General features: G+C 42.7%; 1 long non-coding RNA gene across 1 annotated transcript; it reads left to right on the top strand.

Annotated features, from left to right (window-relative positions):
• Positions 1-7115: 7115 nt before the first annotated feature.
• Positions 7116-23081, top strand: LOC306640951. Its single transcript, XR_013757973.1, has 3 exons — positions 7116-7191; positions 21979-22058; positions 22869-23081. It is a non-coding gene; the product is annotated as an uncharacterized lncRNA (long non-coding RNA).
• The last annotated feature ends 3544 nt before the right edge of the window (positions 23082-26625 follow it).

The following is a 26625-nucleotide window of genomic DNA, read 5'->3' as shown; positions in this document are numbered from 1 at the left end:
CAAAATGTTCTGATCCATAGAACCGATGGACACACTGTGCTGTATAGCAAAGGGGGATTACATGTACAGATAGAATTAAGGCTATTGCTCGCTGACCTTGAGCTGGGAGAGACTGCTGGACAAGTTTGCTTATAACTGAGCATAAGAGTCAGACCTGAAGACGGTACATTGCTGACTTTGAAGATGGAGGAAGGGGTCATGACCCAAGGAACTCAGACAGTCTCACTGTCTCCCAGGGGCTTCAGAAGAATACAGCCTCTGACACCTTGGTTTCAACCACATGAGACCCATTTCAGTTCTAGAGGCCAAATGCTTTTGTAAGATCATAAACTTGTGTTGTTTTAAGTTGTTAAGTTTGTGATCATTTTTTACAGCAGCCATAAAAATAAAAACTAACATGCTGGTACTGAATATACAGTGATGCACAAAATACACATGGTCTCTGTCCTTAGAGACAGCTGGTTGGACATCTCCAATGTGTAGGGACCCTGATCTGGTAACCATCCCTAATGCACATTAGGTTCCCGGAGCATATCTGGGGAAGTGAGAGATTTTCCCTTTCTGGGGCCTAGAGCCTATTGGTGGCACCAGGGCTTGCCTAGACCTATCTGACTTCTCTCCTTGGACTGCCACTCATTATTTTCTATTTGGGTGACTACACTAAGTGTTTTGCATACGTATCTAATTTCATCCTGTTCACCGTGCTCTGAGAGACATTTTAATCTCCATTTACCAAATGAAGAAACGGAGGCTCTCAGAAGCCTCCGTGACTTTCCTAAGAGGTAGCAGGTTGTGACTCCAAGACATCTGACTCTTGAGCCACACGGGCAGACCAGCTCCACCCCTCCTCCCCACCCCCATTCCCATCTGTAGACAGTTGCAGGGCCCACTCGCCAGTTCCAGTAACAGGGTGGAGTCCTTTGTTTGGGCAAAGGCTGTTCCCACCCATGTGCACAGAAGCTCAACAGAGGCTGAGATAAGCTTGAGTCAGGACAGCTCATGAGGAGCTGTTCTGGATAAAAATCCCTGGGTAGAGTGGGTGGGCCAGGGCAGCACCCTGCAGTATGGAGATGCATGCCAAGCTTGTGACCAGGGAGAAGGGCTCTGTTTTGGGGAGCGCTGACCCAGGGAATGGCCCCCAAGGAAGCTGAGACTGGAAACTACCCTGTCACCCCAGGCTGTCATGGCCAGCCAGTCTCATCCTTCCCCCGCCTTCCTCCGAGTAGAGTCAACTTGATCCAGCCCTCTGTAGACTTGCTTTGGGGGAAATAGGAAGAAATAGTTAACAGCAGCAACAACACCAATATAATAATAATAATAATGATAATAATAATAGTAATAATAGCTTAGTTAATAATAGCTTAATAATAATTGTTAAGTGTTTATGCATATTAAAGTAATCCCAGTCAATCCTCAGGAGTATTTGACATAGTCTCTGATCCTCCCTACTTGACAAATGGGGAAACTGAGACTCAAAGGATGAACTTCCCAGAATCACACAGCCAGCAAATACAGGGGCTGGTCTCCTTAATTCCAAAGCACATCCTATCGTAGGTGTTGAGGACACACTTGTGATTGCTTATATAAGAGATGTGGGAGGCTACTCCATTTCTGCCTCCATTTCTCCCATGATCCTAGCTGTGGGGAGGCTCTTGGCTGCCCCTGTTTTAGAACCTTGCTGTGGGACTTGGGACTCTCTGGTCAGCAAAGGGTGCATGTGACTAGGGGCGAGCCACGCTATCACACTGAAGTGGAGTGGAGAGGAAGTGACTCAATCATCAAAGGCCTGGTCTTCCTCGGGGAACTGTCCCTAATCATAATTATCCCACTACAATAATACCGTTTCAGAGAGGCTGCGAGCCGGGGCACTGTGTAGCCATGTAAACTGCTTCCTGTATCTGCCAAACCCAACAGCATTCGGCAATTAATAGAATCCAGCTAGGCCAACTTCTCTGATAAGGCCAGAGCCATGCTGTGGCCGGCCTTGTTGTTCTAATGACAAATCGTCCTCATGTTGCAAAGTCATTCTCAGCAGCCTGGGGGCTGGGGAGGCCAAGGACAGTCTTGCACATTCTGTTTGGTTTTGAAATTTCATGAAAAAATTATTTTCATCCTCCTGCTAAAGAAAGTTCGTGACTTTCCAGGCCATCCCCAAGACCCTGGTGTTCAATGAACACTGGAATTGAGCAGGACTCCTGCAGATCCACATGCCAGGACTCTTTATGAGGGTTTGAGGGAAGAAGGGGTAGAACAGGTTAATACAGCATGGTCTCTGGATTGTATCTGGGACATTCAAGATCCCTATAGTAACCTGCTTTTGGGGGCCTAGAGAAACACTGGAGAAAATGACCTAGCCCCACAGAAATTCTTTGTGTTGCCGTGGATGCTGTTGGAAGGCCACTTTCCCACAGTTCCAGGGCCTCCCAGAATCTCCAGTGGGGATGTAGGTTGACTAAAGATGGCAGCCGGACGCCGCTCTGCTGCCCAGAGCTCAGAGTCAAAGCCAGTGGGAGTGTGTTACTGCCACTCTTCCCATTTTCCTATTTTCCTTTGGTGACCAGCGCCCTCATTTCTTGTCACTGGGTGGGGCATTCTCATTTTCTTGTGGAGGGTCAAGTGTCCACATTCTCTTGGGGGAAAGCTGACTAATTTGTTTGACTCGCTTCAGACCCCTAGGTCACATTCCCATGAAGTCACGCCTGGTCAAGCAGAATAGGGGGTGACTCTGGTTGTCCTCTCAGGGGAGCGACTTCAGGGCTTGCTCACTTTCCCCTCCCGAGAACAATGCAAATGAAGGTGGAGGGGTTTTCGGTTTTCGACTGAGCAAGGCCAGAATAACCTTTGGGGAGGAGGGTGAGGCCCAGAGGATGTGGGTGTTTTAAAATTGGCCCTGGCTTTGCCGGAAGACTCTCTTGAAGTGATTTGCAAATAGTACCCAAGCAGGGTAATTTCCTCTGATTTAGGCCTTTTGTGTGGCTGTTCTATGTTGAGCCCATTCTGATGAATTTTCTTGGTAAAAATCTCTCTTTGAAGCTCTTTAGTTTTTCTGCCCTAATAGAAGGGAGTGGAAAAGGAAAGTGGAGACAGAAGTAAAGAAGATACTTCTGCACAATAAGAAGTAATTTGGCTGTTATGAGTTAGGTCCCAGTACTTCCTGCAGTGTGACCCTGGACGAGTCACTTACCTCTTTCCATCTCGGTTTTCTTGTCTACAGCATGATGATAATGATCAGGCTCACTGCACAGATTGGTTTTGCTTGGTGCATATAAGTGCTCAAAACCAACTAACTGAGCTACTAATGGCTTTTAATTTTTATGTTTTATTAAAGTGTCTTTCTCCTTAGCCCTCAGTATCCAGACCTTCCTCAGCAATGGCCGGTTTATAAAAAAACCCCTCACTACATGCTTAGTAGGATGGAAAATACAATTCATACCCAGTCTAAGCTTGAACACCTCCAGGGACGGGAGACTCACTCCCCTACCAGGTGGACCATTTTATTTTCAGATAATTGTAGTTGGTAGACATTTCTTCCTTTCATTGAGTCAAAGGATATATCTCTGGAGCAATCATTTTGTTCTTGCCAAGCTCTCCAGAGAAACAAGAAATTTAAGTCTGATCATTGTCCTGAATGGAAATTCTTGAAATATTTCAAGAGAATTGACACACTCCTGGGAAGTCTCCACTCGGAATTTTTTTTTTTCTGTGCTGGGGATTAAACCCAGAGGTGCTTTACCACTGGTCTACATCCCCAGCCGCCCCCTCTTTTAATTCTTTTTAGTTATAAATGGCAGTAGGGTCAATTTTGACATAGTTATACAAACGTGGAGTATATCTTATTCTAATTAGAATTCCAGTCTTGTGGATGCCCAGTGTATTTTTAGTTTTTATTTTGAGACAGAATCTCACTAAGTTGCTTAGGGCCTCACTACATTGCTGAGGCTGGTCTCAAACTTGTGATTCTCTTGCCTCAACCTCTTGAGTCACTGGGGTTACAGGTGTGTGCCACGGTGCCCAGCTCCACCCAGAATTCTTAAGAGTCCTTTCCTGAAGTTGGCCATTTTTATTGGAGCCTGACCCCATTCATCAATTTCATGGGACGATGAGTGAGATCAAAGAAATCAGAAGACTCATCCAGTTGACAGGGAGAGCTTTGCACATTTCATGTGTCTTCTTATGGAGGTGAATCTCCACTCCCATGACAACAAACCGTTGGAGGTGATTGATGGGAGGTGGCTCTGGAGACCAAGCCCACCCTAGCGCCCCTTAAACGGGTGGAGCATTTCCTTCACCAGAAGTACTGAAGGTAGCTTTGATGGAAAGATACAGGGCCCCTCTGAGGTAGGACTATGGCTCAGCTCCCCCAAGGCCAGGCGGTTGGGCCAGATAACAACTGGGTAGAGGCATCAGGGAGCCACAGGAAGAGCAGCACTAATCTCTCAGGCCAGGTTGTGAGCAACTGGAAGGGGATCTGGAAAGGGATACTATGGTCTTTGATGCCCTCGATTTGAGCCCAGGGACCCACCCACACCCTTCTTGCAGTTAGTTGCCTCAGAGGATGATCTTTAGACTCTATCACACCAAATTCAAAGGGAAAGACTGACTTTGACTTTAAGTTGCTACCTAATAAAAATTGCGTCCAAATCTTGGTTTGTTGTCATACTAAACAATCATTATTATCACACACATTAGAGCCTTAAGTTACTTTGGTGTTTTATATCCTGAGTACTTAGAAAAAAATCTATCCATCCATCCATCCATCCATCCATCCATCCATCCATCCATCCATTTACTTATTCAACAACTTGCTTCTGAGTCCCCACTGTGTAACAGACACTGGTAGTAGGCATGGGGTATTACAGCAAGTAAAACCAGACAGATTCCTGCCCTGGCAGGGTTTAAGATCTCTAAGTATTGGAAGCATTTATCGATTCAACAAATATTAAAAAAGTGTACACCACAACAAACCAAATCAAGTGTTATGAAGAAAAGGAACAAAGTTGAAGGAGCTATTCACGAAAGATCCTATGGGACTGTGGGAGTCAGCAGAGGTCTTGCCGAGAAAGCCCCCACAGAGACAGTGTGTGTCTAATTCACTCATTTCCCTCATTTCCCAGGAGCCTCGGATAGTCTCAGAACATAGTGGTATTTGATAAATTTTCATGATGCAGGAGTTCGTGCATGCGTTGACCAGTTACGGTTACTATAGTTAATAGGCTGAATGAAGATTTATATCCATGTTACTCTCTAAAGTGTATATGATTTTATGTGCATAAGTTTTTGATCCTCAGAATATGCTGAGTAGTGGGAAAGATGGGTATTTTTTTCCTTGTTTGATGAGTAAGAGAACTTACAAATTCCCCTGAAGGTGGGGAAATATGGTGGATAAATTGCTTTTGAATATGTCTATGAGCGTATTTTTTGATGAGATTGACGTATGAACTGGGTAAAGCAGACTGAGTAAAGCATATAGCCCTCCCCCATGCAAGTGGGCCTCAGCCAATCCGTCCAAGGCCTGAATAGACCAAAGAGATAGACCCTCCTGAAAGTGACAGAGAACTGTCCCTTCAAACTGGGCCATGGGTTTTTTTTCCCAGCTTTTGGACTGGAACCACACCATTGGCAATTCTGGTGTCACGTCTTGGCGCTCACACTAGAACTCACACCATCAGCTCTCCTGCTTCTCCCCCTGTTGACCGCAGGTCATGGGACTTGTCAACTTCCAAACTGTGTAACTGTAAAATAACTCCCTCTGACCTGTGTGTTTGCCCTCTTTCTTTCTGTCCACACACACACAGACACAGACACACACACACACACAAAGGGTATATAATCCCTATATCTAAGTTTGTCTCTCTTGTCTATAGCTATCTATCTCCTACTGGTTTTGTTTCTTGGGTAAGCCACCCTGACTAATTCACCTCCCTTACAGATAAGGAAAATGATGCCCGGTTCTTCTCAATTCATCCCAAACTCAAACCATCATCTTCCCTCCTGGCCACACCCCCCTGGGAGCTGAAACTAAGCATCCTGCTGTCCTCCCTGGATCTCTTTGATCTCCCAGATCTCAAGATTATCTGCCTTTGAACTTCTAGTTTTTCCTCCCTCTTTTCACTCCTGCTGTTGACCCCCACTGCCAGATCCTCAGCTCTTCCCTCTGGGTAGAGAAGGATTTTCATAGCTGCAGACCCTCCTGACCACTCACCGTCAGAGTCATCCTGAAACTCAGCTCCTTTCTATCCATGTCTTGTCAGCCATCAGGGCTTTGAATACCAGGCCTAGGGCCTACAAGTTTTTGCAGGGTCCCAACGTTTTAGGTCTCAAAAAATGTGTTTCAGCTGACACCAAACATGAAAAGAATTGAAATGAATAAATGTTCAGATAATGCCAAAAAAAAGAAACCCTGATTTACTAAACTTTATGAAATTTCACCTTAATAGAAAATATGTTCTTTTTTTATCACTTGAAAAAATTTCTGAGCATGCGTCATGATTATTGAGTCCTTACAGATAATTGTAAAAGAAATGTGTTTGTAACTAAATAATTTCATGAGTGACAATCGCCAAAATCTTGTCTGCTTTTTCTACAGGAAAAAAAAAAAAAATACATGCATGTAACGTGGGATGTGACATGCCCAGGGCGTATAAAGCTCCTAAAATACTCTCTTCATCTCCAGCCTTCTCTGCTTCAATACCTACTGCTGTCACTCCTGCACATGCTAGGCCCCTGCCCATTTTTATCCACCTCTGGTATTCAGGGTCCTCCATAACCAGCCCATCCTGGCCTGTACCATTCATTCATTCAACAAATTCAGTCGATACTTGTTGTCATGGATATTCTGACCGGGCCTGGTTCTAAGGAGGATACAGCACAAAGCAAGACCAACATATTTCCCACTCTCCAAAATCTTTCACTGGACTGGGAGGCCTACAAGAGGAATAGAACTGGAGACAGCCAGTAAGCAAATAAACAAATAATGAAAAGAAACTATCAGGTTCATTTTAAGGAAAATAAATAAGGAACTTAGGCAAGGTGAGAGGGCAGGGACCCTTTTTGGAGTGGGTGGCTAGAGAAGGCTTCTCCAAGGTTACAGCACTGAGACAAAGACAAGGATTAAACCAAGGAACCAGCCAGGCAAAGGTCTGAGGGGAGAGAGTTCTGGGCAGAGGGCACAGCCAACACAAAGACCCCGAGGTAGATGTGGGCTTGGCAGGTTGAGCAAAAGCCAGGCCGCCAGGGCAGCTGCAGCCAGAGCGAACAAGAGGCCAGTGTTAGGAATTGAGGTCAAAGAGCTGGGGTGGAGGAGGCAGGATATGCAGGGCACTGGTCAAGGCTCAGCTCCCCTGCTCTCCAGTGTGTTCCTTCAGCTGCTCAACTTGCAAATGCTGCCATGGTGTGGGAGGCACTTTAATGGCTGATTGGTTCATTAAGCAGCAGCAGCGGTTCGCAGAGCCACAGGGCATCGTGGATCTGCCAACACCTCCCTGCGACAGGCATCTCTGTGGGCCGGGCTAGCCAGGCACAAATTACCTCACTAAACAGCCACCACCTGCCAATTGCAGCAAAAGCTTTCATGGTCCCCCTTGGCTTTGTTGCCCTAAGAGTCCCACTTGATGCCCACTGGTTTCCTCTTAAATGCCAACTGCCCCATCTATGTTAGTCCCCATGACTAGGAGCCTGCTGTATTTTGCCTTGACTGGTATCACAGCGGACAGGCCAAACGTGGCTCCTTCGTGGTCATATTCGGACTTAGTATTCATGATTCTTCAAATGCAGCAAGAGTCAAATGAAAGCAATATAATTCAGCACTCTCCTGGTTTAGAAGTCTGTGGGGACTTGTAAATATTTTTCTCGTGGATGGAACACATTTGGCTTCTATTGAAAGGTGTTTGGGGTTGGATGAAATGCAGCTAAACTTGAGCAATGATATTAGCGAAGCACCTCAGTGTCAGGCACGGTGTGAGACACTGATGGAACAGTGACCAAGACACACCAAATCCTTCTGGAAGGAACTTTCACACTGCAGGGAGAGAAACAGCCAATGAACAAGTAAATAATAAATGATCCAGTATGTTTTAATAGTGATAACCCCCATGGGGAAAACGAAATGAGATGAGAGATGGTGACTGGAGAGTGGGGGCTGTCATAGGTGTGGGCAATACCTTAGATCTGGTGGCCCAGAACAGCCTCTTTCAGAGGACGACGTCCCAGAGAAGACCTCAAGGAGATCAGAGAGACAGCCATGGTCAAGACTCAACACTTAAGGGTCAGGAAGTACAAAGGCACTGAGATAGGAATGGCTTAACCCTTGGGGAACAGAGTGCCAGTGTGATCGGAAGGCAGTTGACACAGAGGAGAGGGTTAGAGAGGAAGCTGGAATGGGCACCCAACCCAGGGCTGGGCTGTGCAGGGTCTAGTGGGTCACGGTAAGAGGTTTAGATGATTTTGTTTTAAGACAGGGTCTTGCTAGGTTGCGCAGACTGGCCTTGAGCTCCCAGACCCAAGTCATTCTTCTGCCTCAGCCTCCTAAAGAGCTGGGACTACAATCCTGTGTCACCTCACCCAGCTTGGATGGTAAGGCAAGAGGATCCCTGGAGGGCTTTTAGCAAGGGACTAGTTTGCTTAGTGTTTTAAACATTCTACTATGAACATTGTACAGCAACAATTGGACCTTCTATTTATACAGTGCTTTATTGTTTACAGGGACCTTTAATGTTTGCAGTGCCATTAGCATCACATTACAAATGAGATGAATAGAATTCTTCCTGTCTTACAGATGAAAAACTGAGGCCCAGAGAGATTTATGTGACTAAGTCAGTTAAGAGAGCCAGCAAAACAGGGCTCAGTCAAAAGTACTTAGTGCAGGGCTGTGGAGATAGCTCAGTTGGTAGAGTACTTGCATTGCAAGCATAAGTCCCTGAGTTTGATCCCCAGCACTGCGCAAAAAAAAAAAAAAAAGTACTTAAAAGTTCCCTGGATATGGGTTGGAAAGAACTTGACAAGCAGTGACAGTTCTACCCATCTGCTTCTTTGCTGTGGCCAGAAACAGCACAACCATGGCTGCCTTGTTCTTTTGGCATGCCGTCAGCCAGAGGAGCACTCTCCTCTTCCAACCACCCACCAGAATGTATATCAGGATGCTTCATCATGGTTCCATAAGGAGACCCTTGTACTTTATATCATACCCATACTCTGCAGATGCCCATCCCCCCAAATTTTGTTAGTACCCACAAACACAAAGATAATTCCTGGGATATACCTGAGCATGTAATAGGTGCTCATATAAAATGCAAATCTTTCCATTGAATTAGTTATCATTTCCCGAGTGCTTCCTAGCTGCCAGGCACTAATTGTTAGTATCTTCCCAAAATTATTTCAGTTAATTCTAACAGCAACCATCTTTGAGAAAGGGACTATTATTATCACTTAATACATGAAGAGACAGAAGCTCAGAGATGTTAATAAGGAGCAAATGACTCCAAAGCCCATGCTGTTAATCTCTGTTGTACTTCCTTCTTATTGGAAGTACAGTATCTCTGTTTATTCAGCCTTGATACTTGAACTTTAAGTGTTAGAAGTAGGACTTCAAAAACAAATGGAAGTGTTTTTTGCTGCAAACACATGGGAGAGTATTGTGAAACTCCCTGAGATTAATCATTAATCCATTGATCTACACATCTGTCCATCCATCCATCCATCCAACCATCCTAGAAATCATCTTTCCCTCTGATTTATGCCAAATCTTTGTGAAAAATCTAGGTAATCCCTTTAGATCATAGGTGGAGTAATAGGGGAAACATGAATGATCTCTGGTTCTTCCATACTGCCAGCCCCTTCCTAAATTAAACCCTTCACATCTCTGAAGAAACAGAAGATTGGTGGCAGCCATGTTGAAAAACCTCCTCTTCATTATTACTGCTCCTGAAATCTGTGGGATGGGTCTGTCTGGAGCCTTTGCCTAATTTGTCAGCCCAAGGAGGCAAAGTATATCAGAAGCTCACACTCAGAAGTGCAATCTGTTGCTCATCTGGATCAGTGGTGCCCAGCAAAGCAGCAAGGACCGCAGGTGCAGTGCAGTGGAGAGGATGTCCAAGTACCTCATGGCATCTTCATCCAGCAATCCACCTGGTCCAACTGCTAACCTCCCAGCTTCATTTTCTTCACTTGTTCAATAGACTATTAGGACAGGATTTTCTCTTTCCCTCATCTCCTTTGTTTTCTCCAACACCAAGCCTCTGATATGAAAGAGGACTTCTTGTAAGATAAAATAAAGATGGGGACTTTGTTAAGCTAATACCAAGACAAAATATGACAAGGATCAGTAGGAGCTGGCAATATTAACAAGAGGCAGGTTTGTAGATTCTCTAGCTACTAATCTCTACACTGAACAAGTAAATCAGAGGAAGCAAACTAAAACATCTGGAAAGAACAGGCAGGTAAGAGAAATGAGTAAGAGCTGCGTCTCGCTACACAATAGGGATTTGATGAGCTGGGGTACATGTACCTGCAGCTCAGCTCCAAGATTCAGTGCCATATAGGTACCCAGGTCAGTGTTAACAGATCATCCTGGCTTTTCAAGAAAATCCCTAGATTCTGATTATATGCAAAATATCCTTTTTTCTATATTACCTGGTAAGTCAGCTTTTAAAACATGATATGGGTCAATAAAACATAATGTATTAAGGGAAGGTATTTATTCCCTTCTTGATGACTCCTCATTAGAAGAGATTCTATAAAGGCAACACTCCTGGCCTCTCCTGACTCTTCACTCATCCCTCTCCCAATGGGGTACAGTACCTTGTGATTGATGGGCTTGGAAGGAGAAACTGGCACCCATCAGAGTGCCTTCCTCACCCCTTCCCCTTGGGTGCTATGTGCCCACAGGAGACATGAGTTCAGTCCCGAAGAGGACCACCTTCCCCAGTCCAGCATGGGTAAGTCTGCCTAATTCTAGAATTCCGTATTCAGACTGCTATTTACTTACAGCTACAAGCTATGTTTTCCAATATTCATTTTCTTACTAAGGTAAACCATCACCTCCATCAGATTGCTAGCTAGTCTTATTTCTGAGTTGTTTCACAATAAAGGCAGAGAAAGGGGGCTCTACTCATTGGCTCTACCTCAAGACTCCAAGAGTTAGCTCTGGTCTCAGAGCTAACTGAGAGGTCATAAATATGCCTCTTATGACTATAAATAGAAGCTTTGGGTGCATGATTAGGGCCTGTCCTCAGCCATCCCATCATGGCAAAAGCCGAGTCCTTCTTAGAGCCTTGAGTATCTTTTGGTGGTTCTCCAGAATGGACCTTGAAGGAACGGGGTAGAAAAGATCCAAGAGATTGTGAAAGATAAGAAAAGAGGAAGGGGAAATACAGAAAGGGACATCTAGATACCTATCAGAGAAGGGCATTATATGGATTGAAAAGTGACTTGATGGAGAGACAAAAGAATGTTTTGCACCATCTCCTGAACATCTCGTGGGTTTGGAACCACCTAATAATGTTATTTTCTTTTAAGTAATAGTCTGTACCTATTCACCCTTCTTAAAGATAACACTAAAATAGTAACATCTCCCATGCTGCTTCCCAAGGTTGAAAGGATCAAATGAGTTATCTTTCGAGAATCTGATCATAAAACCCTTTTATCTGTATCATCAATAACATAATTCAAGATGCCAAGAAGAGTCAAAATCGCTTCTTCTAAAATTCACTTTCCAAAACCCCAGAGCCCTAAAATCATATGTTCTTTTCTTGAGGAAGATTTAACTGCCACTGGGAACAAGAGAAACTAAGACGGAGGACAAATGTTAAATAGCAAAATAAACCATTTTGAGGCTGATTCATCAGACATTTATTGAGTATTTACTACGTGACTATAACAGGTCTGTGAAATGGAGATGCAAAATTGAATAAGTTCCCTGAACAAAAAGAGTTTATGGTGGTGGCAATTTCCGGCAATTCAATGTGCTATGTTTTTGTTTTGTCTTATTTTAACTGAAAGTATATTTTTAAAGATGTTTGGGAATTATAGCCCTACAATAAAATATGTTTTGTTTCACTTCCTTTAGCTGTTATTTTATGACAGCACTGAACTTCTGACCAAAAGTGAAGTTCTGGCCTTTCTAAATATCCCATATTGGCTGGGCTTAATGGGTTTTCAAAATAAATGGATTGGATTTTTCAACCTGTCAAAATACAGAGCACAAGGGCTTTTTAAACTTGAGAGGCCTGCTCTGAGTGCAGATTCAGAGTCCACCCATCTGGCGCAGGGGAGCCAAGGGCCAGCTTATCAGCAACTTGTTATTTTTGATGGAAGCAGAGGTGACCAGAACAAAGAAATGAGCTCAGGGAGGTCAAACCAACTTAAACAGGATGTCACCTGGGGTAATCAAGGCATGAGATGCCCTGAACTCTCTCAGAAGGGAGTTTTAGAGGATTTTAGCCCAGACAGAAACCTAAGCTCCTGACAGCTCCTGCAGTATCAGCCTGGGAGGAGCCCAGGAGGGGCCCAGGAAGAGGGGGTGAGGTTGCCAGGAAGATGATCCTTGGTGCCCAGTGCACCTTAGAAAGGGTTAGCTATAAAATGATGCTCTGCATTGTCAGCAGTGGAGAGAGGGAGAGATGCTTTGGCATTGAGCCTGTCTGGATTTGTACCCAAGCCTCACTACTTTCTAGCCAGGTGACCTTGGGGAGGGCCTCAGTTTCTCCTTCAGTGCAAGGCAGCTGAATAATTGTCCCAATCTCAAAGAGCTGTCGAGATGTTCAATGTAACAGCCAAGTAGAGTAATTCCTCCCATAAATAGGCACCCAAACCAGCACCTTCTAAGTATCAGCCCGAGTATTCCATGGTCATGTCCAGGGCCTCGCAGAGGGCCAGGGGCTCTTTACAAATCAGGAAACATAAAAATGGGATCAAAGGGAAATTGTGACGCTTCGATGATTGAATTCTGCCAGTGTGATTTTGTGTCTGCATCTTAAATTCATATGCTATAATGTATAAAGGTGAATCCAAGGCCACCGGAAAAGACCCCTCCCACCCTCAGACCCTCTTTTCTCTTTGTGTGTGAGAGGACTTTATGACTTTAAGGTCCGGCGGCTCAGACCTTCTCCTCGCTACCTTACTTGCTGTGTAATTTTTAAAGACTTGATTCCAGAGCACAGGGGAAGGAGGAGGAGAGGATTCCAGAGACCATTTATGATACCACAAGGGACAGAAAAGCCTCACCAGGAGGGAGCCTCCTCTGCAGGAAGTGCCTTTATACCATTAGCAAAGGGAAAGGGAAGCCTTTCTAGAGTATGTTTCTCCCTCAAGGCCACAGGAGCTAAACCTCTTTGCCACTCAGAGGTTAAATTCATTGCTCTGAATGCATTCTAGGAGCCAATTACTCTGTGACTATGTGCTTCCTCTATTGGAACAGACTCACTGGTACTATGCCCCTTTCCACGTGAGCAGGGACTCTTGTCAAGGTCAATGGGAAGAATCCTATTTGATGAAGACCTAGAATCTTCATAAAGGGAAGTGGATAGGGGATAGCAGGCCAGACAAGAAAGGGAGGGAGAGAGAAAGGGAGTCAATTACTAACTCTGGTCGCATCCAACAGTTCATCCTATACACTTGCCAAATGGGTTGGGAGATCATGGGCACAGATCGGAAGGAGGTACATGAGAGTCCTGCTCAGACTAGGCAGCGTAGGGGGTGCAAGAGCCCAGCGGGACAATCCCACGCTTCTCTTCTGCTGGCTCTAGGTCCTAGCAGATCATTAAATGAACATCAAGAGCTGTCCCAGGTGTTGGGAATTATAGGACAGAAGGGTTTCCCAGCCAGGATGTGAAATAAATCATGGAATGAATGCCCACAAACAAAGGGAAGCACCTATCAGCACTTGGCCAGTGAACAACCTGGGAGCTACAATGGCATAAAGCAGAGAAAGTTGATGTTGCCAGTTTATATTGCTTCTGTCTAACTGTTACTATGAATTGCGGGCCGGGGAGCAATGTCAGGAGCATATTGAACTGGAAAAGCATAGTCCACGATGCTCCCAAGTTTGTCTTCTTTTTATTCTTTATTATCCTTATCACCTTGACCTTCACCAGGAGCACAGTTATCATCATTATTGATCATTTCTATCGTCATACCTTGCTGTGCACAATCTCTCACAGTTTATAGAGAACTTCTTCATCCACAATGACAATTTGATCATCACAGTAACTCTTCCAAGTGGAAAAGGCAGTATGAGTATCCCCATTTTCCCAAAGTGTAAACCAAGGCTTGCAGAAGGCAAATGGCTAGCACCAAGTCACACACAAGTTCAGGTCTTTAGTAAGTACTGTCCATTTACAACACTAAAACTTTACTCTGAGAACATCAAAATATTTAACAATTGATAAGGCATGGGTACCGACCAACTGGGACAAACACCAGACACAAGTCATGGATGTGGCTGTTCTGCTTCATGCACCTGAACGTCTCCCAGATGTTTGACTTGAGGCCCCTCCTCTAAACACTGCTATGGTGTGTCTTCGAATCCAATCTTCTCTGCCATTTAACATAAGTTCCCAAATTGAATAGCAAAATGAGGCATTAAGGGGCAAGGTAGTGGGTTATCCTAATAAAGAGGTGGTTTTCAGTCTGTCCTCTTTGACAGTCTTTGGACCTGGCAGTAAGAGAAGGAGGCATGTGGAAGGGGAGGGTAATGCGGCTATGTCATGGGTCTTTGAAGACAGTTCTTCAAAGCTGCAATGTTGAGTTCACATCAAGCCTTAAGAGTGTCCTGAGGGAACCACAGGGTTTCAGACAGAAAAACCCAGGAATCGGGAGGCAGGTGGAAATGGGACTGCAGTGAGAGCCAGACAAGAACACTATTACCTCATGTACACACATGAGTGCATGACTGATATGATCCTACAACACATACATTTAGAAAAAAAACAGGAATTATACTCCATTTATGTATGATTTATCAAAATGCATAAAATGCATTCTACTGTCCTGTATAACTAATTAGAACAAATTAAAAATTTGATTTAAAAAATTTCATGCACTAAATAAAAGGAAAAAATGAATGAAATGAGGAGCCTTTCTTCCCCACTGGAAAATAAGTCTGCTATTGCTTCTCCTAGTATCCAGAAAATGGACATATCGATCTGGCTCAGATACAGGGAAGTGGGTGGACAACAGGTAGTTGGCACTTTGATCAAAGCTAACAGAGAGGGGCTGGGGTTGTGGCTCAGTGGTAGGGTGCTTACCTAGCATGTGTGAGGCACTGGGTTCAATTCTCAGCACCGCATATAAACAAATGAATACAATAAAGGTCCCATCAACATCTAAAGGAAATTTTTTTCTAAAAAGCTAATAAAAAATGGATACAATATAAACTCATAAGTGACTAGAAGATAGTCTGCTTCAGAAACCACTCCTATTCTCCATTAATGTTACTCTCTGTTTTCATACCTAGTTTTAACAACTCCTCCTAGGTATATTATTTGAAAAGGATCTTATTCATCTCAAAAGTAATATATATTCACAGTGAGAAAAAATACAGATAAGCAAAAAAAGAAAATTAAAATCATCTATAATTTCTCTATCCAGAAATAACAACTTAATATGTTTAGAGACATCCTTTGAGACTTTACCCCATGCATAAAATGATCGTCATCATCATGATGATTTACAAAAATTCAGCTATTTTATGCCTAATATTTTGTCTACCTACTGTTCCTGAAGTTCAGAGTCACTATCTTTCTTTGACAATGTGGACTTAATACCAGGAATCTGAAAATATTTTATTGCTTGGGTATCTTGTTGATATCATAAAATCAGAGGCAGAATAATATTTATTAGAAATATCCAAGCCCAGGGCTCAGAAACAAATCGCTTGTGCCTGAGCAGCATTCTGTGTTTTCAAAGTGGCCATGTAAAACTCAAAGCTCAGTGGAACCATATATCACTACTACATAAACAATAATAACAATTCTTGATTTATATCTTCATATTTTCTGCCTTGTTCTTGCAGAAAAGTTGGTAAAGGCTGATTAGACTGTTACACCTACTTTTTTAGAAGACGAAAGATAGGAGAAAATATTACCACAATGAAAGGAGGAGAAAGCCCAAAGGAAAAATCTGTTTTTTAAAAATTGAGAACTTGTCAGCGTGATACACAGCTCTGAAGATTAGAGCAAAGCAAAACAAATGTGTGAGTTATTTCTCGGATCAAAAGTTTCAATCATCTTTTGGGCTCACTTCTTAGATATTTGGATATCTGTGAATGATAAGCAAGATGGCAAACTGAAAAGAAAATTCCAGAATGAGACTTTCAGGTGAAAGGGTCTTTAACCATGTTTCTGGCTGCAGTCATCCTCAAAAGCGTTTCTATCAGTGGGGGGGAGCAGAGCTTAACATTAAGATGAAGGTACGTTCCTTTTATGATGATAATCCTGCGGAATTGATAGGAAGCAGAAATGTGTGCAGAGATATGTCACAAAGCAAAGGGCCCCAGCCTCTCCATTTAAGCAGACAGTCACCTGTAAGAAATTATTCTGCAGGGTTTTTTAGATCACATTATTATGTGATGACTTCTCAGAGAATTTCTATATGAAAAGGATTTGTTAATTTAGTTAATTAAATTTCGTATGCCGTAGGGCCGGAACAATTTCCGAATCCATTCATTTGGAATTTATGACATTGGAAGCATAGCCTACCTGAGTCTTATTGACTTTTTTAAAGTGTTGATGATAAACCCCCTAGTGTTTATTGGGGTTTGTTTGTCTGGCACTCTGTCAGTCACAGTCTGAGGTGAAAAAGAAATTCAGTTTAGTCTGCATCTTCATTAAGAAGAAAAGTCATGTTCATATGAAAGCAAGACCAAAAGAATACTATGTTGAGTCTCTATTGAGAAAGTTTCAGAAAAGAATAATAAAATTGGTGAGGGCTGAGGAGCTGAATCCAATACTGATTCTTACATGCTAAAAGCAATAAGGAGAGAAATGAAAAGAAAAATAAAAAAATAAAAATAAAAAAAAAGTCAAAATCAATGTTCTACTCCATTGTTTCATATCCCATGAAAACAAGCAATGGAAGAAAATTCAGGCAAAAAGCAAAGTCAGATGGAGGTGATAGAATCATAGAAATAGAAAAAAGTGGGAAAGGTTGCTGAGAACAGAAGAACCATTTATAATACTCATTAAAACAAATATTTACTGAGCACCTATTAGGTACCAGGGCTAGGCATAAAGGTTAAGGAGGCAGGCGTGGCCCTGGGCCCTCCCATGAGTGGGAGGGACAAAAAAACCAAATAATCAAATCTGTAGACAAGGTGAACGTGGCCTGGGTAATGACCTTGAGAGAATCAAACAATCACGTGATGGGGAAGAAGGGGCAGTGGGGAGCCTACATTCAATAGGGCGGCCACAAAGTCTCGACAAAGAAGGTGCTTTTAAATCTAAAGAATGAGAGTAGCACCCTGACACTTTGTTTTAGGTACAGGGAACGGCAGTGCAAGCACATCAAGGCGGGAAAGGGTAGGAACTGTTAGAAAGCAGCCATGAACACAGTAAACAGGGAGCAGGAGTCCGGGAGAAAGAAGATCTTGCACTGAGGAATTTGGATTTCATTCCAAGAAAAGTGGAAGGCAGTAAAGAATTTAAACAGGCGAGCTCCAGAATCTGGTTTGTGTTTTTAAAAGATCACCTGGCCCTACATCACACCATATGCAATAATTAACTCAAAATGGATTGTAGACCTGCCGGAAACGGTGGCACATGCCTGTAATCCCAGTGGTTCAGGAGGCTGAGACAGAAGGATCAAGAGTTCAAAGCCAACCTCAGCAAAAGTGAGGTGCTAAGCAACTAGTGAGATCCCATCTCTAAATAAAATACAAAATGGGGCTGGGGATGTGGCTCAGTGGTCGACCCTGAGTTCAATCCCCAGTGGGGGGGGGGGGGGGGGGCGTATTATAGACCTAAAGTGAGAGCTAAAGCTACAAAATGCTAGAAGAAAATACAGGAGTCAATTTCTGTGACACTGGTTTAGGCAATGGTTTCTCAAGTATGGCATCAAAATTCAAGCAATAAAAGAAGAAATAGATAAACTATTGTTCTCAAAATTAAAGAATTTTGTATACTGCCCAGAAAGTAAAAATAAAGCCCATAGGATGGGAGATAACATCTGAAAATAATATACCTGATAAGGAACCTGTATGCAGAAAATATAAAGACTTCTTACAATTCCATTATAAAAAGACAACTCAATTTTAAAAATGGGCAAAGAACATCAGATATATGAATGGATAATAAGCACCTGAGAAGGTGTTCCATGTCATTAATCATTAGGGAAATGCAAATCAAAATCACAACACAGCACCAATTTATACCCAGTAGGATAGCTATATTAAGACAGCCAGGCACAATGGCACACTCCTGTAATCTCAGCTGCTTTGGGAGGTTAAGACAGGAGGATATCAAATTCAAAGCCAGCCTCAGCAAAAGCGAGACACTAAGCAACTCAGTGAGACCCTATCTCTAAATAAAATACAAAAATAGGGCTGGTAGGGCTGGGGATGTGGTTCATTGGTCAAGTGCCCCTGAGTCCAATCCCCAGGATCAAAAAAAAAAAAAGATAGGCAATAGCTAGTGCTGGTAAGGATGTGGAGAAATTATAAAACAGTACAACCACTTCGAAAAGGATTTTGGTAGCACTTCAAAAATGTCAAAAAAAAGGGATGGGGATATAGCTCAGTTGGCTCAGTTGGTAGAGTGCTTGCCTTGCAAGCACAAGGCCCTGGGTTCAATCCCCAGCACCGCAAAAAAAAAAAAAAAAAAAAAAAAAAAAGTAAAAAAAAGCCAGATGTGGTGGCACATGCCTGTAATCCCAGCAGCTAAGGAGGCCAAGGCAGTTGGATCATAAGTTCAAAGCCAGCCTCAGCAACTTACAGAGTCCCTAAGTAAGTCAGCAAGACCTTGTCTCCAAATAAAACATTAAAAGGGCTGGGGATGTGGTCAGTGGTTAAGCACCACTGGGTTCAATCCTGGATACCAAAAAAACAAGTTAAACATAGCGTTATCATATGACCCAGCAATTCCACTTCTAAGTATATACCCAGAAGTGAAAACATATGTCCCCACAAAAACTTGTACAAAAATGTTTATAGCAGCATGTTATTGGTAATAGTCAAAAAACTTTTAAAAAATTCAAGCATTCATTGGCGGATGAATGGACAAAATGTGTTCTTTCCACACATGAAATGACCATGAAAAGGAATGAAATAGTGCCACATGCTACAACATGGGTGAGCCTGGAAAAAGCAGACACACAAGCCACCAGTGATGTTACTATTCACATGAAATGTTCGGAATAGACAAATCCACAGAGAACAGAAGTTGATCAGTGGTTGCCAGTAGCACCAGGGAAGGAGGAAGAGGGAGTGATGGCTAAGGGGTATGGACTTTCTTTAGGGGGTGCTTAAAATGATATAAAATTAGTATTGTGAATATATACTAAAAAAGCACTGAATTGTAGACTTTAAATAGGTGAATTTTATGGTATATTAATTTTATCTCAATAAACAACCAACAACAACAAAGATCACCTTGCTGATCTATGGAGAAAATGGAAAAAGCATCCTTGAAGGAGTAAAGCAGAAGCAGAGTGACCCACTAAAAATCTACTGCAGCTATCAAGGTCACATGTTCACAGAGGGGTGGGTGGAGGGGAATCGTGGGGTTTCTGCTTGAGTGGAGGGTGGTCCATTTACCATCCTCCATTGATAACAGGATCAAATTTGGGTCCAAACAGGGAAAACCTACATTGAATCATGTTCCTGGCCCTAGGAGGTGGGTATGCTTGTCCCCATTTATGATTTAATAAATGTGGCTCAAAGAAGTTAAAATAAACACCCTCATAAGCATCAGTGTGATGACTAATGACACCCTGATTCTGACATGAGAAATGGGGAAAGATTTTTAAAAGAAAAAGGAGGGAGAGAGAAAGAAAGGAAAGTGATATTAGAAGGAAAGCCAACAAGGAAGGGTCAAGCATCTGTCTGGATCACTTGGGCCACTTAGTTTTGGCCTAATATCTTGCATACATTGCTGTCAGGGACAGAGGATCCAACTTTTTCCCTCGACTTCCAGTCTGTAACCAGGTGCTGTTAATATTTGCTGAATGAATTTTCAGTTAGCAGAAGATGGTTATTCATTTCTTCAATAAATATTTAGGGGTCTTCTGTGTGGCCCAAACTGTTTGGGTGCTGGCACAAAGCACTGGTGAGACAGATGTTCGACCTCACACATGGTGAAGGAACCCCTCCTCCTACATTCCCACCACATGGCCATCCCACCTCTGCTTCAAGATATGGTAAGATCACTACACTAAAAAGTAACACCTTTTAATTTTAGATAGCAACACCTTTTATTTTTAGACAGTTCCTAAATTATTTTTTTCTACAAGAGACTGGCCTCCTCCAGCCTTCTATCTGAAGACACACAACCTTGTTCTAGAATTTCGTGCATATGACAGCCTGTTGCATATCTGAATGTGATTCTTATGTCTCTCTTGGGTCTTTCTTCTAGTCTAGACTAAATTCCCTTGGTTCCTGCATCAGTTCATGCTCTGACATCTTTTCTACAGGAGACACTTTTCCTTCCCTCATTCCCTCATTCATTTAAACTTTACCAATGATTTACTAAGGCACTTTGGCTAGACCTCATGAATGAAGAAATGAAGGGCATAGTCCCTGCCTCAACAAATGCACGTTTCATGGGGGGAAAGAGGCATTTAAAGAAATAATTCGAACGTGTCCTAGGTGACAGTGCTATTATGGGGACATGGTGCTGCTGAATGGAACTACTTAGCTCTACAGCTGAATTTTAACCTGTGCAGTCTAGAATTGTTCTGTTTTGCCACATTCATATTGCATAATGACCACCAGAACTAAAAAGATGATAGGAATTCTGAAAAAGAATACCTTCACCACCCAGATCTGAAAGTTGTAAATCTACGGCTGCAGGCCAGGACCATAATTAGTCAGCTCTCCATATCCATGGGTCTCCAACCTTTGGAAGCAACCATGTACGTAGCATTTCATTCTATTAAGTATAATAAGTAATCTTGAGGTGATTTAAACATACAGGAGGCTATGCACAGGTTACAGGTAAATACTATGCAAACCTGAGCATTCATAGATTTGGGTATCTGCTGCGGGTCCTGGAACCAATCTTCCATAGATATCAAGAGACAACTGTAATTTATTTAGCAGGTGGATAACTAAAAAAAAAACCCTGGTATTAATTTCATGAACTGCTATCAGGCTCATCTTGTACTAATGAAATGAAAGAGACAGAGAGAGATAGATACAACCATTTTTATTTATTTATTTATTTATTTATTTATTTATTTTGGTACTGAGGATTGAATCCAGGGGCGTTTAACCACTGAGTCACATTCCCAGCTCTTTTTATTTTTTATTTTGGGACAGGGTCTCGCTAAGTTGCTTAGGTCCTCACTAAGTTGCTGAGGTTGGCTTTGAACTTGTGATCCTCCTGCCTCAGCCCCCCAAGTTGTGGGAATTACAGGTGTGCATCACCATGTCCAGTCATTTTTTCATTTATTAATCTCTGATAAATACCTTCTCATTTTAGTCTGGCAAAGCTCTCAGAAATAAACACCAGGCCTAGGAACCAAGGTTGAGTTTCAAGTTCTTCTACTTCGAGCTGCAGGACCTGCCTCATAGTCTGTTCAGGGAATTAAGAGAAATAATGAATAAAAGTACCTGGCATATTTGCCAGTCCCGTGGCTGGTGCTCAGTATATGCTGGCGATGTGTACACTTGGCTTCTTGGTTCCTTAGGATTCTTTAAAACCGGGGTCTGGATACCCAGTGCACGAGGTGTGCCTCAGCTTCTGGCCACTGCAAACCTTACAGTGTCTTCCCATTTTCAATCACTCCACCCCAACTCCGGCCTCATTCACATCTACTTCCCCTCAATTCCAGGCGATTCTTGGCCCATGCTTCGAGCTCTCAGAAGGTTGACAAACCAGCATCGCCACCTGGAGGACAGCATTAGAATCTGGGTAGGAAAAACAATTTCAGGGCACCAGATACACCAACTCAGCTGTTTTGAGCTGGCTCTAACGAGGCCAAGTTCACAGGTTCATCCCCAAAGGGGCCAATTAACTTTACTCTTCAGAGCGCAGCCCCAGCCTCTGCCCTTGGCCCCCAAGTCACACGTGTGTGGCTGTTGCTTAGAAAGTGGATTCATCAGGCTCAGCCCGTTCTTCATAATTCTTTAAGAAACCAATTGTAAAGCGGAGTGGAAGCAACAAAAATGAACAGGACTCACTCCCTCCTCTTAAGGAAGCATTAGGCTACAGTGGCAAAGAGTCCTGCGCCATTAATAGGAGGTCTGAGGATAAATGACTCCGGTGTTAAATTAGTTGGGAAAATGTTAATCTAATCAAGTCAAGTCAGAGCTTTTGACATGATTTTTACACATGTCCTGCTAATTTTCCAGGAAGGAAGTGTAATGTGCAAATATTCCAGATTTGGACAGCCATAGGCATCTCCCCACACACACTAATCCATCTTTAAAAAAAAAAAAAAAGAATAGTAATGAATCGTTTGGCCCAGAGCGTGGCTATTTCTACCAGAATGTCTATTTTAAGAAGCAACTCATCCACAGGGAAAGATTTATGGTCTATTGCTAAGGTTACAAGTTTTTAAAAGCACATTATAGAACAGTATCCCATTTTGAAAAGATAGAACAAAGATGTATGTGCACTTGGGAAGAAAAAAAAGGGGGCATAAGCTAAAATGTTAATAGTGGTGATCATTTTGCTTCAGTGGTGATTGTTTTCCCTTGCTTTTTTTTTTTTTTTCCCCAGATTTCTGCAGTGAACAGACATGTAAAGTTTACAATAAAACCACAAAGCATGCATTCTAGGACAGTACACGATCTCCATGTGATTATTACCATAGAACACTCTAAGAACTAACCTTTAGTGAAGGATAAGTATGGGCATGACCCATGAATTGCCAGACTATCTCATCTAAACCCCACATTTATCCAGTGAGGTATGATAGCATTTTTGCCCCAATTTAATGATAGAAAAAAAAAAAATGAAGAAACAGAAATAAACCCTCCAGAGCCAGAATTTGCACCCCTTTCATCTTTGCCATTTGTCCTCCAACCCCCAACAGACATAAATGCACATGCACACACAAAACTGTTTTGACATATATAAACATGTAGATAGATAACAGCTGGGCTCTAGCCCTTTAAGATCTGCCTTCTGCAATAATGCTTAGGCCACCTCTCTTCTCCCTCCCTTACTGGCCACCCAGATCCTCCCAGAACTATGTCTTTCCCACATTTTATTAGAGCAATTCAACCCTCTCCAGCCTCTACTCCAGTCCCCACTTGGTACAGCCAAGCACCATCCATGTGCTCCGTTAAATAGCAGCCCTGTACCCAGGCATATGCTAGTTCCTCCCACCCCCGGTTTTCTATCACTCTAGGGAAGAGCATCAAGGAAAACTCTATTTCCCCACTGATATCAAGCATGCCCACCTCCCTTAAAAGGCAGAAGTGGCTATTGTCAGTTTGGGTTTTAAATGCTGTTTTTCTTTTCCATTACACATACCTTATGCAGACTCTTTCATTACTTCCATTCTACAGGTGAGCAAATTGAGGTCAGGTAACTTGCTGAAGGCCCAATGCAGGTACATGACTGAATTGTTGTTTGAACCTCATGTCTCCATATCTCAAGTCATCAAGATTTAGAGAATGAGGACACTAAACTTCAGGACACAAAAGAAGCTGTTGTAATATGAAAAATACCTCAGCTGACTCCGTTTAAACTTCAGTCTAAGCAAGGACCAACTCATTGAAAGAGACCCGACTGAAGCAAGCATGCAGTTCTTTAGCCTTCAGGCCCATCAACCCAGTGTTTTTTATTTTTAATATCAGATATATATATATATATACACATACACTTTTATATACATACTATATATATACTTTTATATATATATATACACTTTTATTTTATTTATTTGTACGTGATGCTGAGGATCAAACCCAGTGCCTCACATGTGCTAGGCAAGTGCTCTACCACTGAGCCACAACCCCAGCCACTCAACCCAGTTTTTAAATGATTGCTTTATTGTTTACCTCCCTGACAGCAGTTGGTCCTCTAATAGAAAACCCCTCCTTTGTCCTCTGCCCTCTAACCTTATTCCTGTTTCCCCTTTTGGAGTAGGGCAATCATACATATCCAGAAATGACTTCGTTATGTTTTATTCTTTTTTAATTGTGGGAGATCCTTTTCTTTGCCCTCCTTGGGTCGGAGCAGAGGTGGTCACTAGGCCCTTTCCTTCCCTGTGTGGCAACTTTTACCCCAACCCAAGGCCCCATTTTCCTACCAAGTTGAAAAGCAAGTGTTTTGTCCTTCCCTGCCCCCTAGGTGAGCTTCCAGCCGACTTTTCCCATCAGCAAGGTCTTAAAGAGTGAACAGGGCATGGGGCAGAAAGCATCACAAAGCCATCTTAGACAACATGTGTCATTACATCTGCAAAATGCCACCAGCACCTTTGACCAAACGCTAATACTGCATGACTTTGACATCTTGTGATGTAGTAGAGTTTGAGAAATAGGACTGAGGGTTGATTGGGGTCCCCAAAATAAATCTTTTCTATTGCCGTGAAGCAGTTACAGTTGCACAACTGAAATACCAGCCCTTCGGAAAAGCTATCAAACCCACTCATGCAGTTGGGTAATAGCATCATCCAAGGCATTTCGTAGATGCCTGATCTTCAAAGCACAGTACAGACGGAGTTAAACAGACACAATCCATTATGTGAGACATTTCCAAGACAGGATATATGTTTCTGGTGCTAGCAGTGAAACGGGCTCAGACAGATACCAAAGTATCCCTCTCAGAGGCCAACATGGTATATTATAATAATAACTAACATTTATTGGGTCCCTTCCATTTGCCAGGTCCATGCTACATGTCCCACATATATTATCACATAATCCTCGGAGCAAACTTTGAGGAAGAGGCTATTATTACCCCTGGCTTTACAAATGGAGAAAAGCAGACTGCTAGCTGTTAAGTAACCAGCCTAAGATGACAAACCTGTAAACCATTGAGCAGATTCCAAGCCAAGTCCCCGGCAACGATGGTCCACACCTCGTTCACAGCGGCACACCTGTGTGTGATTTAGGTAGAGTGACTCCAGAGTGAGCTTTGGAGTTGAATGGCCATGGATTCAAGTTGTGGCCTCCTGTCTCCAACGGACCACATAGAGAACCTCTCTATGATAGTTAGCCTTCTGTTTCTGTAACAAATACCTGAGACAAATATAGTTCAGTGGAAAACCAGCTTATTTGGGCTCACAGTTTTGAAGGTTTCAGTCCATGGTCAGTTGGCCCTATTGCTTTTGGGCTGTGATGAGGCAGCCCATCATGGTAAGGGAGTGCATAAGGCAACAAAGCACTCATCCCAGGACTGGAAAGCAAAAGAGAGAAAGGAAGGGGGAGGGTCCCATGATCCCTACAAGGGCACGCCCCCTTGGGGAACAGAAGATCTCCCAGTAGGACTCACCTCGTGAAGTTTCCACCCACCTCCCAATTGCACCAAGCTGGGGACCAAGCTTTTAATACATGGGCCTTTGGGGGACATTCCAAATCTAAATTATAACACCCTCTAAACTTTAATCGCATTTTCTGCAAAACATGGTTACACTAATACCTAACTTGCAAGGAAGTAAATAAAGAGATATTTTTGCAACCATATCAATCCAAAGTCCCACGTGGATCAGTCCCAGAACCAAATCCTTTTTTGAAGTGCATAGCAGTAAGAAAAAGTCTCCTGTGTCAAAAATTGTTGTTTTGCTTCATGTACCAAACCTCTAATCCACAGTAGGCACTCAATTAGTTGTAGCTATTATAATTCTTATAAGGGAGGAAAGAGTTCTTCTCAGTGATTTTTTCCACATGCCAGGCAGTCAAAAACCAATGGGCTATCCAGAAAATTAAACTACTGGGATGTGGCTAAATCTTTCTTGACCAGAAAAATTGTCTGACCCTGGAATGGTACTTCAACCTCATCTGGGTGGTGGCTCACTGGGCCAGTCTACAATGAATGGGCTGTAACCTGTTACACAAAGAAAGCAATATGAATGCCAACCACCACTGCTACTATCCTGTATCAAATGTCATACTCAGTACTAGGTGTCAAGGCTTTATGTTCATCATCTCACTTGATTTTCACAATAAAATTAAGGTAGGTAATTATCCTCATTTAACAGAGACAAAACCAAGGTTCAGATGGAGTTGGAATAATTTGCTCAAGGTCATACAACAAACACAGAGAGTCTGAACTTCTGACACCAAAGCCCATACCCATAATCCTTACCCTCTAAGTCTTTGATTATGGGTCTCTTCATCCCAAACACACCAAATCATAGTCCCCTAAGAACTAGTACTTTTTTCTTATTCATCATTCATATAGCACAGGAACTGACACTTAGGTGGTCATTTTTGTAAAAGCATTCCTAATGCGATTACATAAGTGTTATAATTTATACACACCATAATTAATAATTATTGTCATAACACAGCACTGATGACTTTCC

Source organism: Sciurus vulgaris, assembly GCF_902686455.1.
Source record: "Sciurus vulgaris genome assembly, chromosome: 11".
NCBI classification, from domain to species: domain Eukaryota; kingdom Metazoa; phylum Chordata; class Mammalia; order Rodentia; family Sciuridae; genus Sciurus; species Sciurus vulgaris.
This window is presented reverse-complemented; position numbering and strand designations above follow the sequence as displayed.